At 43.2% G+C, this 12,357-nt stretch overlaps 1 protein-coding gene across 2 annotated transcripts in view; it reads left to right on the top strand.

The window, feature by feature from the left end:
- Window positions 1-12,357, top strand: part of PHACTR1 (phosphatase and actin regulator 1) — a 575,867-nt gene that overhangs the window by 335,413 nt on the left and 228,097 nt on the right. The gene's annotated exons all lie outside the window — the stretch shown is intronic.

The raw sequence follows: 12,357 nt of genomic DNA, 5'->3' as shown, positions 1-12,357 counted from the left end.
TTGCCATGTAGTACTCCATTGTATATATATACCACATCTTCTTCATCCAGTCATCAGGTGATGGACATTTAGGCTCTTTCCATGATTTGGCTATTGTAGAAAGTGCCGCTATGAACATTGGGGTACATGTGCCCCTATGCATCAGCACTTCTGTATCCCTTGGGTAAATCCCTAGCAGTGCTATTGCTGGGTCATAGGGGAGTTCTATGGATAGTTTTTTGAGGAACCTCCGCACTGTTTTCCAGAGCCGCTGCACCAGTTTTATTGCCACCAACAGTGTAGGAGGGTGCCCGTCTCTCCACACCCTCGCCAGCATCTATATTCTGTTGATTTGTTTATTTTCCAACTCTGACTGGTGTGAGGTGGTATCTCAGTGGGGTTTTGATTTGAATTTCCCTGATGATGAGTAACGCTGAGCATCGTTTCATGTGCCTGTTGGCCATCTGGATGTGCTCTTTGGAGAAGTGTCTATTCAGGTCTTCTGCCCATTTCTTCACTGGATCATTCATTTCTCATGTATGGAGTTTAGTGAGCTCCTTGTATATTTTGGATACTAGCCCTTTATCTGATATGCCATTTGCCACTATCTTTTCCCATTCTGTTGGTTGCCTATTAGTTTTTCTGATTGTTTCCTTTGCTTTGCAGAAGCTTTTTATCTTGATGAGGTCCCAGTAGTTCCCTGTTTTTCTTAATGTTTATTTATTTATTTTGAGAGAAAGTGCACATGGAAATGGGGGAGGGGCAGAGAGAAGGAGAGAGAGAATCCACGGAGGCTCCACGCATATCAGCATGGAGTCAGGCACGGGGCTCGATCTCACAAACTGTGACATCATGACCTGAGCCGACATCAGGAGTCGAACGCTTAACTGACTCAGCCACCCAGGCACCCTCCCCTCCTCATGTTTGTTTAGAATGCTACAGTTTAATCTTAACTTGCAGCCACATTTATAATGAGACAGATCTGGAGAACAGCAGCTGATTAGCGAAAAGTATGCAATAGTATAAATATAGTCTCGGTGCATGTTCTTGTCATAGAAACGGCCTGCGGATCCATTACTACATGCCACCCGCCCCTCCCCCAACCAGATCCCCAAATTAGGAATAACAAAATCTTCAAACTAATGTTCGATTTTTCATGTCCCCCACGTCTTTACCCATTGCTTTCTGGCAGGGGACTGATTTGGAAGAATGAAGTGGGACTATTCTTCCCTCTTTCTAGCTCCAGCTGAACTGTGGATAGATTACTGTTTGAAGCTATTTCTCATTTCCAGAGTGCAATCACTTGACCTATTCCACCTGCTGTTATGACAGTACTGTACAAAAAGTATTATTGCCGGTTTTATAGACCGCTTGACTTGTATGGGCCGATTCTGCTGGAATGTACTCGTTAGACCATTGATCTGTTCTCTAAATAGCCATTCCTAGCAGTTACTGGGAATTAGACAAAAGTGTTCTTTTTTTTTTTTTTTTATTAAGATCACCATCTAATGTTTGTTTCCAGCTGTTTATTCTAGTAGGGTCTCAGAACCAGAGACGAAAATGCATTGATTTCGTCTGTCAGAAGTCAGAAGTTTAACTCCTGCAAAGCTAATTACAGGCATAGAGTTGAAGTTGCCTCAACTTTCACAGAATGCCTTTCTTCTAGAAGAGAGCTTTCTTGGTACTAGATCTATAGCACATCACATGTGCCTTCTCCCTGCTCATAGAGTGCCCTAAACAAGCTAGTTGATGGCTTTTAACAAAATTGTCTATACTTTATGCTGAATATTACAGAGCAAATCAGTCCCAAGAAATAATTCGACTAAAATTTCAGCACAAACTTATCCTCAAAAAAAATCTGAAAAATTGTTTTCTCCATATCTTGTCTGAACCATTAGATGATTGTGTGTGTGTGTGTGTGTGTGTGTGTGCACGCGCGTCCCACAATATTGTACTTGGAGGAGCAGAGGGACTCATCTGTCTGATTCACAAAGCTGCACACGGAGCAGGTGTTTAATAAATGTTTGTTGAATTGAGTTCAGGAAAGGCAGTTTGTTGGCGAAACTAGTTTTTTACAGTTCTTAATGTAGACTTTTCCCCTTCAACCCACTTCGTCTCACATTTTATCTTAGAAGTTTGGTTATGGCCGTCTTGTTGAGCTGAGAGAGAGCTCGAAATGAACAGCTAGTGTTTCTCCCTCGGTCGGTATGTGGCTGACTTCTCCAGATAATTAAAAAAAAAAAATTCCTGTTATTGGCTTTGGTTACTTGTCAGACTTAGATTTTTCTGACTATGTCTTACCCACTTGCAAATAAGGATTCCCCTAACCTGGCTTGTTCTCCTGAGCTGAATCTTTCTCAAATCCATTCGATTCCGTAACTGTGTCTAATTTTTAAACAAGCACCGAAGGGAACACTTATATTTGCATTTGAGCCTGTATAAATGGGAGAAATTTACTTTACTGGGTAGCAAAAAGCCAGGAAATAGATAAAAAAAAAAAATTACCTTTAGTGTTTCTTGAAGGATAGTTCAACAAATACCAAATGCTGTTAGAAAACCTATGAAAATATTGACTTCATGGCGTCTAATCCCTTTCTGCTTAATGGATCTATACCAGATCTCAGGCAATTTCCATTTAAATACGTGCCCCTGAAGCCTTCAGTGTTCTGAGTTTGCAGTGTGCACTGCATGATAACATTGTGAATCTATCCGAGTTACTCTTTTTGTCAACTTGGTTATACGATTAAATTCCAAATTATTGTCCCCAAGACAAAAACAGAAAATAACTGTAGCAATGTCTTCATTAGACCAGCCAGTGAGCTATGTTGCTTTGACTAGTCTATAAAATACTACATATCTGTTTTTCATGAGTACCTATTTTCATGTGAATTAAATCCTATAGAATAAAGATGGTTTTGGCATCCACCCTCCTCTCATAAAAAGTCCCCTTATTTCCCCCTCTACTTCTTTTTCTGATGTTTATTTATTTTGAGTGTGAGTGAGTGGGGGAGGGACAGAGAGAGAGAGAGAGAGAGAGAGAGGGAGAGAGAGAGTGTCCTAAGTAGACTCCGCGCTATCATCACAGAGCCTGACACGGGGCTCCAACCCACAAGCTATGAGATCATGCCCTGAGCTGAAATCAGGAGTCGGACATTCAAACGACTGAGTCACCCAGGCACCCACACTCCACTTTTTAGATAGGAGATTCTCTCCTTTCAGAATACAAGTATTCCAGAAAGGTGCTATGTGCCTTTTTGTTTTTTAAACCCAGCCAACCATTTCAGTGCACTGTTGTAGCTTTTGTTTGAATAGCTCTTATAATTACACTTTAAAATGTGAGAAATTTGTAGGGGCGCCTGGGTGGCTCAGTTGGTTAAGTGTCTTACTTTGGCTCAGGTCATGATCTCACAGTTTGTGAGTTCAAGCCCCGCTCTGGGCTCTGTGCTGTCAGCTCAGAGCCGAGATCCTGCTTCAGATTCTGTGTCTCCCTCTCTCCTGCACCTCCCTCACTACTGTTCTCTCTCTCTCTCTCTCACACACACACACACACACAAATAAAAATAAACATTAAAAAAATTAAAATGTGACAAATTTGCTAGGTAAAAACTGTAACTAGTAGAATGCCAAAGAGCTATTATTTTTTTAAATTATAAATTTATGATATTTGGTTTTTAACTATGGCCAGAAGCTCTGTTAGTATTTAATAATGTATATTATCTCATATAATACAACTGTATAGAGAAGATGCTGTTATTTTCATTTAAAAAATAATATAGGGGTGCCTGTGGGGCTCAGTCAAACATTCAGTTCTTAATTTCAGCCTAGATCATGATCTCACAACTTGTGAGATCAAGCCCCGTGTCAGGTTCTGTGCTGAAACAGCGGAGCCTAGTTGGGATTCTCTCTTCGTGTCTCCCCCCGCTCACTTGCACATGCATACTCTCTCTCTTTCAAAACAAACTTTAAAATATTATTTGTTAAGTGGTACCTGAGTGGCTCAGTCAGTTAAGCATCCGACTTGGGCTCAGGTCATGATTTCACAGATCATGTGTTCGAGCTCCGTGTCAGGCTCTGTGCTGGCAGCTCAGAGCCTGGAGCCTGCTTCGGGTTCTGTGTCTACCCCTTTCTGCCTCTCTCTCTCTCTCTCAAAAGTAAACAAACACTAAAAAATCAAAAAATTATTTTATCATTCCCATTTTAAAGTGAAGAAACTTGCCTTTGGTCAAGAGGCTCACGTCTGCCCATTCCAAAACGGAGTTCTTGAATGCTGCATCACACATGCTCCAGGGATAGCCTCCAGGAGGCGAGGTAACCTTCAAAGCCACCAGTAATTCCTTTACGCCCTGTACAGTCAGAAAGTACCATTTGTAGACCTCTCTTAGACGTCAACACAAGTAGAATATTCACATTACAGTAATGGCAGTATGCTTTTCATAAAATAATCATCACAGTATCTACTACACTACATACCATACTAAATGCTTTACATATATTCATTCTTTATATTTTTCATCCATTTTTCATGACAAGGCTTTGCATATGGTTTGTACATGGTAGAGACAGGCTTGAATTCAACCCTATTCCCCCCCTCCCCAACACAGAAAATAAAATGATAGAGAAGATCATCTATGACTTTTTGGTGCAAATAGAACCTCTATTTAGCCAAGTTTCTTTTTCCAGATCCTGTGTTTATGCACAGATAGGTAAGTAAACGTCTAGAACAGTGTAATTGTTCTATATGTCATATGTGGCAACATATCCACTGAGCAAGCAGCTGTGGCGCTTTCTCATGTCAGTAATTAGAGAAGTCCATCAGCGTTTATAATGGCCACATAGTTGTGCATTTGATTTTTCTCCCTTCTTTTAGTTAATCCCTCAAAGTTGGATAGTTGGGTTACTTTTTGTGCTATTAAAATCAATTTGGAGGACCTGGGTGGCTCAGTACGTTGCACGCCTGATTCTTGGTTTCGGCTCAGGTCATGATCTCATGGTCTGCAAGTTCAAGCCCCATGTCAGGCTCTGCTCTGGCTGTGTGGAGCCTACTTGGGATTCTCTCTCTCCCTCCCTCTCTCTATCCTTGCCCTTCTCTGTCTCTCTCTCTCAAAATAAAGAAATAAAGACTTAAAAAAATACAAATGAAGATTAATTTGTGATGTGACCCTTCAGTCACATATTAAACTTGACCCAAGTTAATTGGCCTATGGGACAGGTTTTTGAAAGGCCAGTTATGAAGTCGAAGCAAAAATAATTCAGTTAGATTGGGAATAACCCTTATAACCAAGACACCTCTTTCAGGAAACGTGACAGCCTCTCCTCTTCCTTTGCATGTAACAAAATTCTCTCTGAGTCATTTCATACCAGACTATGACCTGCTTCCTAGCCCCACCTCCAGCCAGGGCTCGCCCTAGAAATAAATAAAGGATGAATCTTACCTATAGTTGTATATATAGTTGTCCTAACTGCAAGCCGTCCAGGAGATGGGAACCAAGACACACACCCAGGCTAGAGCCTAGCCTAGTTTTTCTCTAAGAAACATGCATGCATTTCTTCATTCAGAAATCTTAAGTGACCATTTCCTCCATGTCATAACTGGTCCTTACCCAGATCTAGTAGGGACATGTCAGTTAAGCTGCAGTGAGAGAGGACTTTGTGCATTTTGACCTTCAAAACCAAGGCTGTTCACTGTCTAATGTAAATTTGTAAGTAGAGCTCATTCCAAGCCTGAGTCCACCACTCCATGATTTTGTGCCTTGTTCTCTTTTGCTTCTGGACTCCATCGTCTGGCTGGTGGAAAGATGGCCTCCCCTCCTGATGACACAGTGACCAGAGGCAGACATGGGACTGTCTCTCGTTGGCTATTTCTAAGAGCAAGGAAGTCGTTCTTAGAAGCCCTCCCACCTGCAGGCATCTCTTATGGACCTCACAGGCCAGACCTGGACAGCCGACCCTCTCTTAATTACTGATCAGAGATCCACCCACTAGTGCTGGGGTTCAATTTTGGGATGCTCGTGTTCCCATAGAGGAGAAGTAACGGAGCCCTCTCTGGGTTCTCTTAAGAAGGAAGCTGTGCAGAAATGGGCTTGACATTTTCCATTAAAGAGGAGGCTGGCATTTCAAAGTGACCAGTGATCATCCAGGCAGAGGGAATGGCAGGTGAAAAGGCCTTGAGACAGAAATGATGTGTTTCTTGGGGCCCATGGGTGGCTCAGTCGGTTAAGCGTGTGACTTCGACTCAGGTCATCATCTCAATAGTTTGTGAGTTCGAGCCCCGTGTCAGGCTCTGTGCTGACAGTTCGGAGCCTAGGTTCTGTGTCTCCTTCTCTCTCGCTACTCCTCCCCCCTAACATTCTTTCTCTCTCAAAAGTAAAATAAATAAATACATAAATAAAATGCATATCAAACAAATGTTGTAGGGTTCAAGTCATCTTATCTTTAAAAAAAGTTATGTGTTTCCTGTTGCATTTGAGGAGCAGAAAGAGGAGCAGGTTGGAGCCAGTGAATGGGGCAGATCATGGCCCTCTGAGTTGATGTGAAGTCTCGGGGTCCTCGGCCTGAGAGCCGGACCATCCTATGGGGGCTTTAGGGCAGGACAGTGACATGGTTGTGAGGGATTCTCGGGCCGCTGTACAAAGGACTTGGAGGTGAGTAGTAGGAATGAGAATGGAAATTGGCTATGGGGACAACTGGTCTACCCTAAGGACAAGAGTAGAGCCGGTTGAGAAATATTGAAGAACTTGTTTTGACCACTCTTGGTGATGAATTGGATCCAGGGGAAGAGGTGGGTTCAAAAACGCCTTCTGGATTTCTTGTCTGAGCAGTTACAACACTGGCTTTGCCCTTCCTGAAGAAGTGACCAGATTACGGGTAAAACAATTCACTTTCAATCAAGTTAGAGACAAAGAGTAGAAATAGCGGAGTGTTTCAGACACCATTCAAAATATTTTCTTTGCGTGAAATAATCACATTGTAACGTAACCCATGGAGGGAGATGCTGTTGTTATTCCCATTTTACAGATGTGGTAACTGAGACCCAGAGAAGGCACGGGGCCAGAGTTAACACAGCTAGTAAGCTGCGGTATCACTTAGAAAAGCCTTAAAGGCTAGAAGCTTACATTTAGAAATCTTCAGCTTATTGATATTAAAGCTGTATGAGTAAGTGAAATAATAAATGAAGTTGTTTGGGAAGAGCTGAGCTTTGGGAAATTCCACGATTAAATCACAGTCTGAAAGGTATACAAGTTCTCTAGAGGAGACAGGAAAGGAGGAAGAGGGGAAGAAAGTTTGTATAGGTTGCCTTTAATAAATGAATGTTAAATTGTTAAAAAAAAAACAATAAAAGCATTTGACTACTTTACAAGCTAAGAAACAGGTTATAAAAGGTTCTGAAATTCTGCCTAAGTACATGGCCACATATGTCAACAATCAATGTTGGGCCACTTGCAAACTATAGTTTGTATAAACTTCTGCAAGTCACTTCTTTGTATTCGGGTTATGTTCAACTGCATTAAGCAAACTCAATAACTTAAACAAGATCGTTTGTTTCTCTTACACAGAAAAATGCAGAGGGCAGCTAGTTCAAAGCTGTTATATGCGCTGGGTCCATGAAATTCTTAAGGACCAAGGTGCCACCTAGCTTAGAACTTTTCCAGTACTGTGAGGTGACCCCTGTCCTCATAGCGGCTGCCAAGTTCCAGCCATCACAGCTTTGCTCCAGAAACTAGGTGAAGGGAGGAGCAAACCAACGAACTAGCACATCCTTTCCCTTTAAGTAGATTTGGCAGGACTCACATGCACGCAACTTCAGCTTACAGCCCAGTGGTCAGAGGTTGGTAATATGGCCACACCTGCCCTCAAGGGAGGTCAGGAAAGTCTTTTAGCTGGGCAGAAAATCAAGAAGCTTTCACTAAAGAGAAAGGGAAGACTGGATATTGGCAGGCAACCAGCCATACCTGCCACTGTCAGTTTGCTCTTTTGTTAAATAAGGATGCACATATCCACTTGACCTCTCCCGATGGTTTGTGGTAGGGATCAAATGACACAATGGGGCAAGCGCTTGATAAATGATAAAACGCTGTTCACACCGTGGCTGTGAGAATGGCCATTGACTCCTCTTGCACGCAGTAGGCATTTATATTCTGAATGAGAAAATCTTGGGCGACCGTAAGATTTTTCCACTAATCTGTACGTGCAAAAAGCAGGGCATGTGAATTGAGGAGAGAGAATCGTTTTCTACAAATCTTGCATTTCAATCACCAGCTGTTCCTTTGCTTTCAGAATCAATTTCGGAGTAGCCAAGATTGATATTTGATTATTCTGTGGGGAAGTGTCCCATCGGTATTGCCTACGGTCTGCTGAATGCAGGCACTGACCAAGGAATGCGGGAGAATTCTCTGTGGGGACAGCAGTCATGTCATCAATGCACCTGGTCCTCCCCAATCTGACTTGTAACATAACGAGGCATCTAGACCAAGGTCCCTTGAGTGGACCTCACGGAAAATAACGAGGGAATGGCTCTATCATTCAGAAGCTAGTTGGACCGATCACTAGGAAATTGGATGCACAGAGTAGCTCTGTATTGTGCTTAGAGATCCTCGAGCATGGATAAAGGCCAGGGAAGTCCTTTTTCTTAATCTCCCGATGACCCCAGGGTTATTTTATCTGTGGATACTAACAGCCTTTTCAGGCTTGGAGTTTGCCTCCAGAAAGATGATGCTTTCCCACTTAACAATGACCTTTAAGATGATTCTGTCAGTAAGAGCAAAGAATCTCTGTTACCTTTCATTATATGTCCAGATCTGTCCCCGTTCCTCTCAAAATGGAACAGTGTTTGATTTTGTGTGGTACTTTCCATTTTAGGATTTGATTTGTATATAGATTTTTTTAGATGTTTATTTTTGAGGGGGGGGGAGTGCGTATGCACACACATGAGCAGGCGAGGAGCAGAGAGGGAGAGAGAGAATCCCAAGCTGGCAAGGTGCTGTCAGCACACAGCTCGCTGTGGGGCTCGATCCCACAACCTGTGAGATCATGACCTGAGCCGAAACCAAGCGTGAGATGCTTCACGGACTGAGCCACCCAGGCGTGCCCCCCATTTTAGGAGTTTTAGAGTAGGGGCTTCACCTTCTCCTTCCTCAGCTCCCTATCCCATAACTCGAGTTGTACAATAACCGTGTAACAAATGTTTGCAGAGTTGAAGCGCCACCATCTCGTATGCTCATGGGCCGTGAAGGCCCCCAAAAGTGCCCAGAAGGACAGATATGGAGACAGAGCCCCAGACTACCTATTTCTTATGATATTCCTTACCACCACCCCCCTTTCCTTAACCTGATGCCTTTTCTAATGCCTGGAAACTTTGGAAAGGGGACAAAGGGTAGCAAAATCAGAGCTTGATTTAGTTGTGGTAAGTTTTGTAATGTAACCTTAGAAACACTGAAAAGATGCTTTATAGATAAATTAAAATACCACATGGCAAGTAAACCCGGAGTCCAAAATTCTGTCTCACAATTGTACTTCCGTCCCCTGGGGAGGATTCCCAGTCGGAGGGGGCAACTGTCAGCGGGTTTCATTGTTGCTCTGGAGCGTTCGGTGATCATTACTGTACTTTCTGAAGCCCTGCTTCGTCCCACACTGTCCGATGAGATGAACCAGGAGTGCATTCAGACAAAGAATAATTGGCAGAACCAATCAGCACCGTAGATTTGGAGTCAGGAGACGCTTCCTGAGCACACACTACGTGCCAGTGATTAGTCTGGAGTTTTCATGTGTTAATACAATGATTATACAGGTGGGGAAACAGGTATTCTCTTGGCTTGGCTGTTAAGAAAGTGCAATTCTGACGTTAATTAATGTGCTGATGGCTGCAGAGCTTAAATTCTAGGCTCTGAGGTCAGTATATTTGGTCATTCAAAAAAGAATTTAGAGGCTCCAGGGTGGCTCGGTTGGTTAAGCGTCCAACTTCAGCTCAGGTCATGATCTCACAGTTCAGTTTGTGAGTTTGCACCCCGCATCGGGCTCTGTGCTGACGGCTCAGAGCCTGGAACCTGCTTCGGATTCTGTGTCTCCCTCTTTCTGCCCCTCCCCTGCTTATACTCTGTTTCTCTCTCTGTCTCAAAAATGAATAAATTTAAATATTTTTAAAAAAGAATTTAAAAATGCACTCCTAAATCGATGTGAACGCAGAACTTCTTATGGAGTAGAATAAATCGATGACTTTCCCTGCTGAGGCCTCTTTAGAAATTGAGCATCTTTTATACACAAGAGTAATAAAAGGTCCCCAAAGAAATTATTGACAGGATATAAAGGACATTCGCCTCTAGAAAAAAACTAATGAAACTCAATTTCTGTGTTCTGAGGCCAGGAAAATTAAGAATTCCTTTAGAAACGCTCAAAAAATGTATAAGCGGTTACCTCCTTTTCTGAGTAGCCATTCGGGCAGCCCCAGGGCGAGCTGTGGATGGAACATACAGATGGAAACTACATACAAATGGAGGACAAGCAAAGGCCGAGATCTCTGCTAAACTGTCTTCTCCAGGAGTACTGTTTAGCTGTCCCCTAGTCCCCACGCAGATGACAAATGGCACTGAGAAATTGGGCTGTGATTGAACGGGAGGTAAATGAGGAAATCGTAATGTCATCAGAGGAAGAAAATGAGAAGTAGACTCAAGCGATGATTCTTCAGTAAAACGTGAGGTCTCACAAAGTTGTCTATCGTGCCCTGTTCAGTAGGTAACTGAGTGGCCTTCTTATGAGACCTTGGCATGAGCTCGAGGGAAGGAAAATGCTGAGTGTATTAACCTTGACGGCACTAGAGGAGGAACGACTTTTGAAAAGAGGTGGATCATGTACCATCCATGAGGTTTGGGGTGTGAGTGATGACCGGCCCGTTCCTAGACTCTAGAGCTGTCTATATGAGTTGGTGCACTCTGGGCAAAACCCCTGACTCCTCTGCATCTAATTTCCTGCACCCCCTAGGAGGCGTCAAGAAAAGGACACTGCCTTGGCATCTTGGAAATTGCGTCCCCTGGAACACTAGTCAACTCTGAGACCTCAGGGGTGTCCCTCTGGGGAACGCCAACCAGCCACGTTTGTGATTAAACGAAGTGTGGGAAACAAAGGGTTAAAGTTTACCAGGTTTATTGCAGACCTTCTCAGGGTCTTAAAAAGGCTAGCATTAACCGTGATGTGATTCTTTGAGAAGAGAACACGGTGTGTTAGTCATAACTGCAGGGGAACAAAGTTAGGAAATGGATACCCTCCCTTCATGATGGAAAGATTCGAGGCTTTTGTAGGAATACCGTAGTATATTTTTCAGAATGTGAGTTATAGACTCCTGACACCAAAATTATCTGAGCTGCGTATTATGCATTCATGTTACTGGTTCAGATCTAAGAGAGATTAGGGGTCAAAAGTTTTAGCAGATACTTGAGTGGTTTCTTATGCACATTGATATTTGAGATCCACCAGCATGGAGGCTCTTGGCATAGTTCAGAGCCTCCAAACTTCGTGTGATCTCCTACGGGACATCCTAGTGGTAAAGTCGGAAGGAACTTTACCCCTTTTTGGCCAGGTGGTTGGCGTGATACTATAGAACTTTCATTTTTAAATAACTTCCATTGAGTCTGTATTACATGCCTCTGAAGGGTGTGTTTAGCACATACCTGTTAATCCCTACAAGCTAGAATTCTCCTTATGGTATAGGAAAGCAAGCTCACAGGGCTTCCCTAAGGTCCCAAAGAGAATTTGTGAGGCCCCTTTGATTAGAAGTGAGAGAGAACCCAACCTTCTTAGGCTTAAGTAAAACCAGAATTTATTCATTCATATACTGAAAATGTCCAGTGTTTTAAAAAATTTTTTTCTCATGTTTTATTTATTTTTGAGAGAGAGAAAGAGACAGCAGAAGCAGGGGAGGGGCAGAGAGAGAGGGAGATACAGAATCTGAAGCAGGCTCCAGGCTCTGAGCTAGCTGTCAGCACAGAGCCTGATGCGGGGCTCGAACCCACGAAATGTAAGATCATGACCTGAGCCGAAGCCGGATGCTTAACTGACTGAGCCACCCAGGCGCTCCGAAAATGTCCAGTGTTATAATGGTTTCAGGAGGGCTGGATCCAGGGACCCAAATGATGTCATGAAGTCTCTTTCACTTGAGCCATCCTTCCTCTCAGGCTTTTTTCTTCTTCCCTTTTATTTCACTTCTCAGATGGGCTCTCCCCTCCAGGTGGCAGGAGTATTACCAGCAGCTTCATGCTGCCTGGCTTTGTAAATAAAACTGCGTTGAACACAGCCATGCCCGTTTGTGTACTTTGGTCTGTGGCTGCTTTCGTGCTGCCGCGGTGGTTGAGTATTTGGGACAGAGCTGTATGGCCCATAAACCCTAAAGTA

The sequence above is a fragment of the Suricata suricatta genome, chromosome 7, assembly GCF_006229205.1.
Source record: "Suricata suricatta isolate VVHF042 chromosome 7, meerkat_22Aug2017_6uvM2_HiC, whole genome shotgun sequence".
Classification (NCBI taxonomy): Eukaryota; Metazoa; Chordata; class Mammalia; order Carnivora; family Herpestidae; genus Suricata; species Suricata suricatta.
This window is presented reverse-complemented; position numbering and strand designations above follow the sequence as displayed.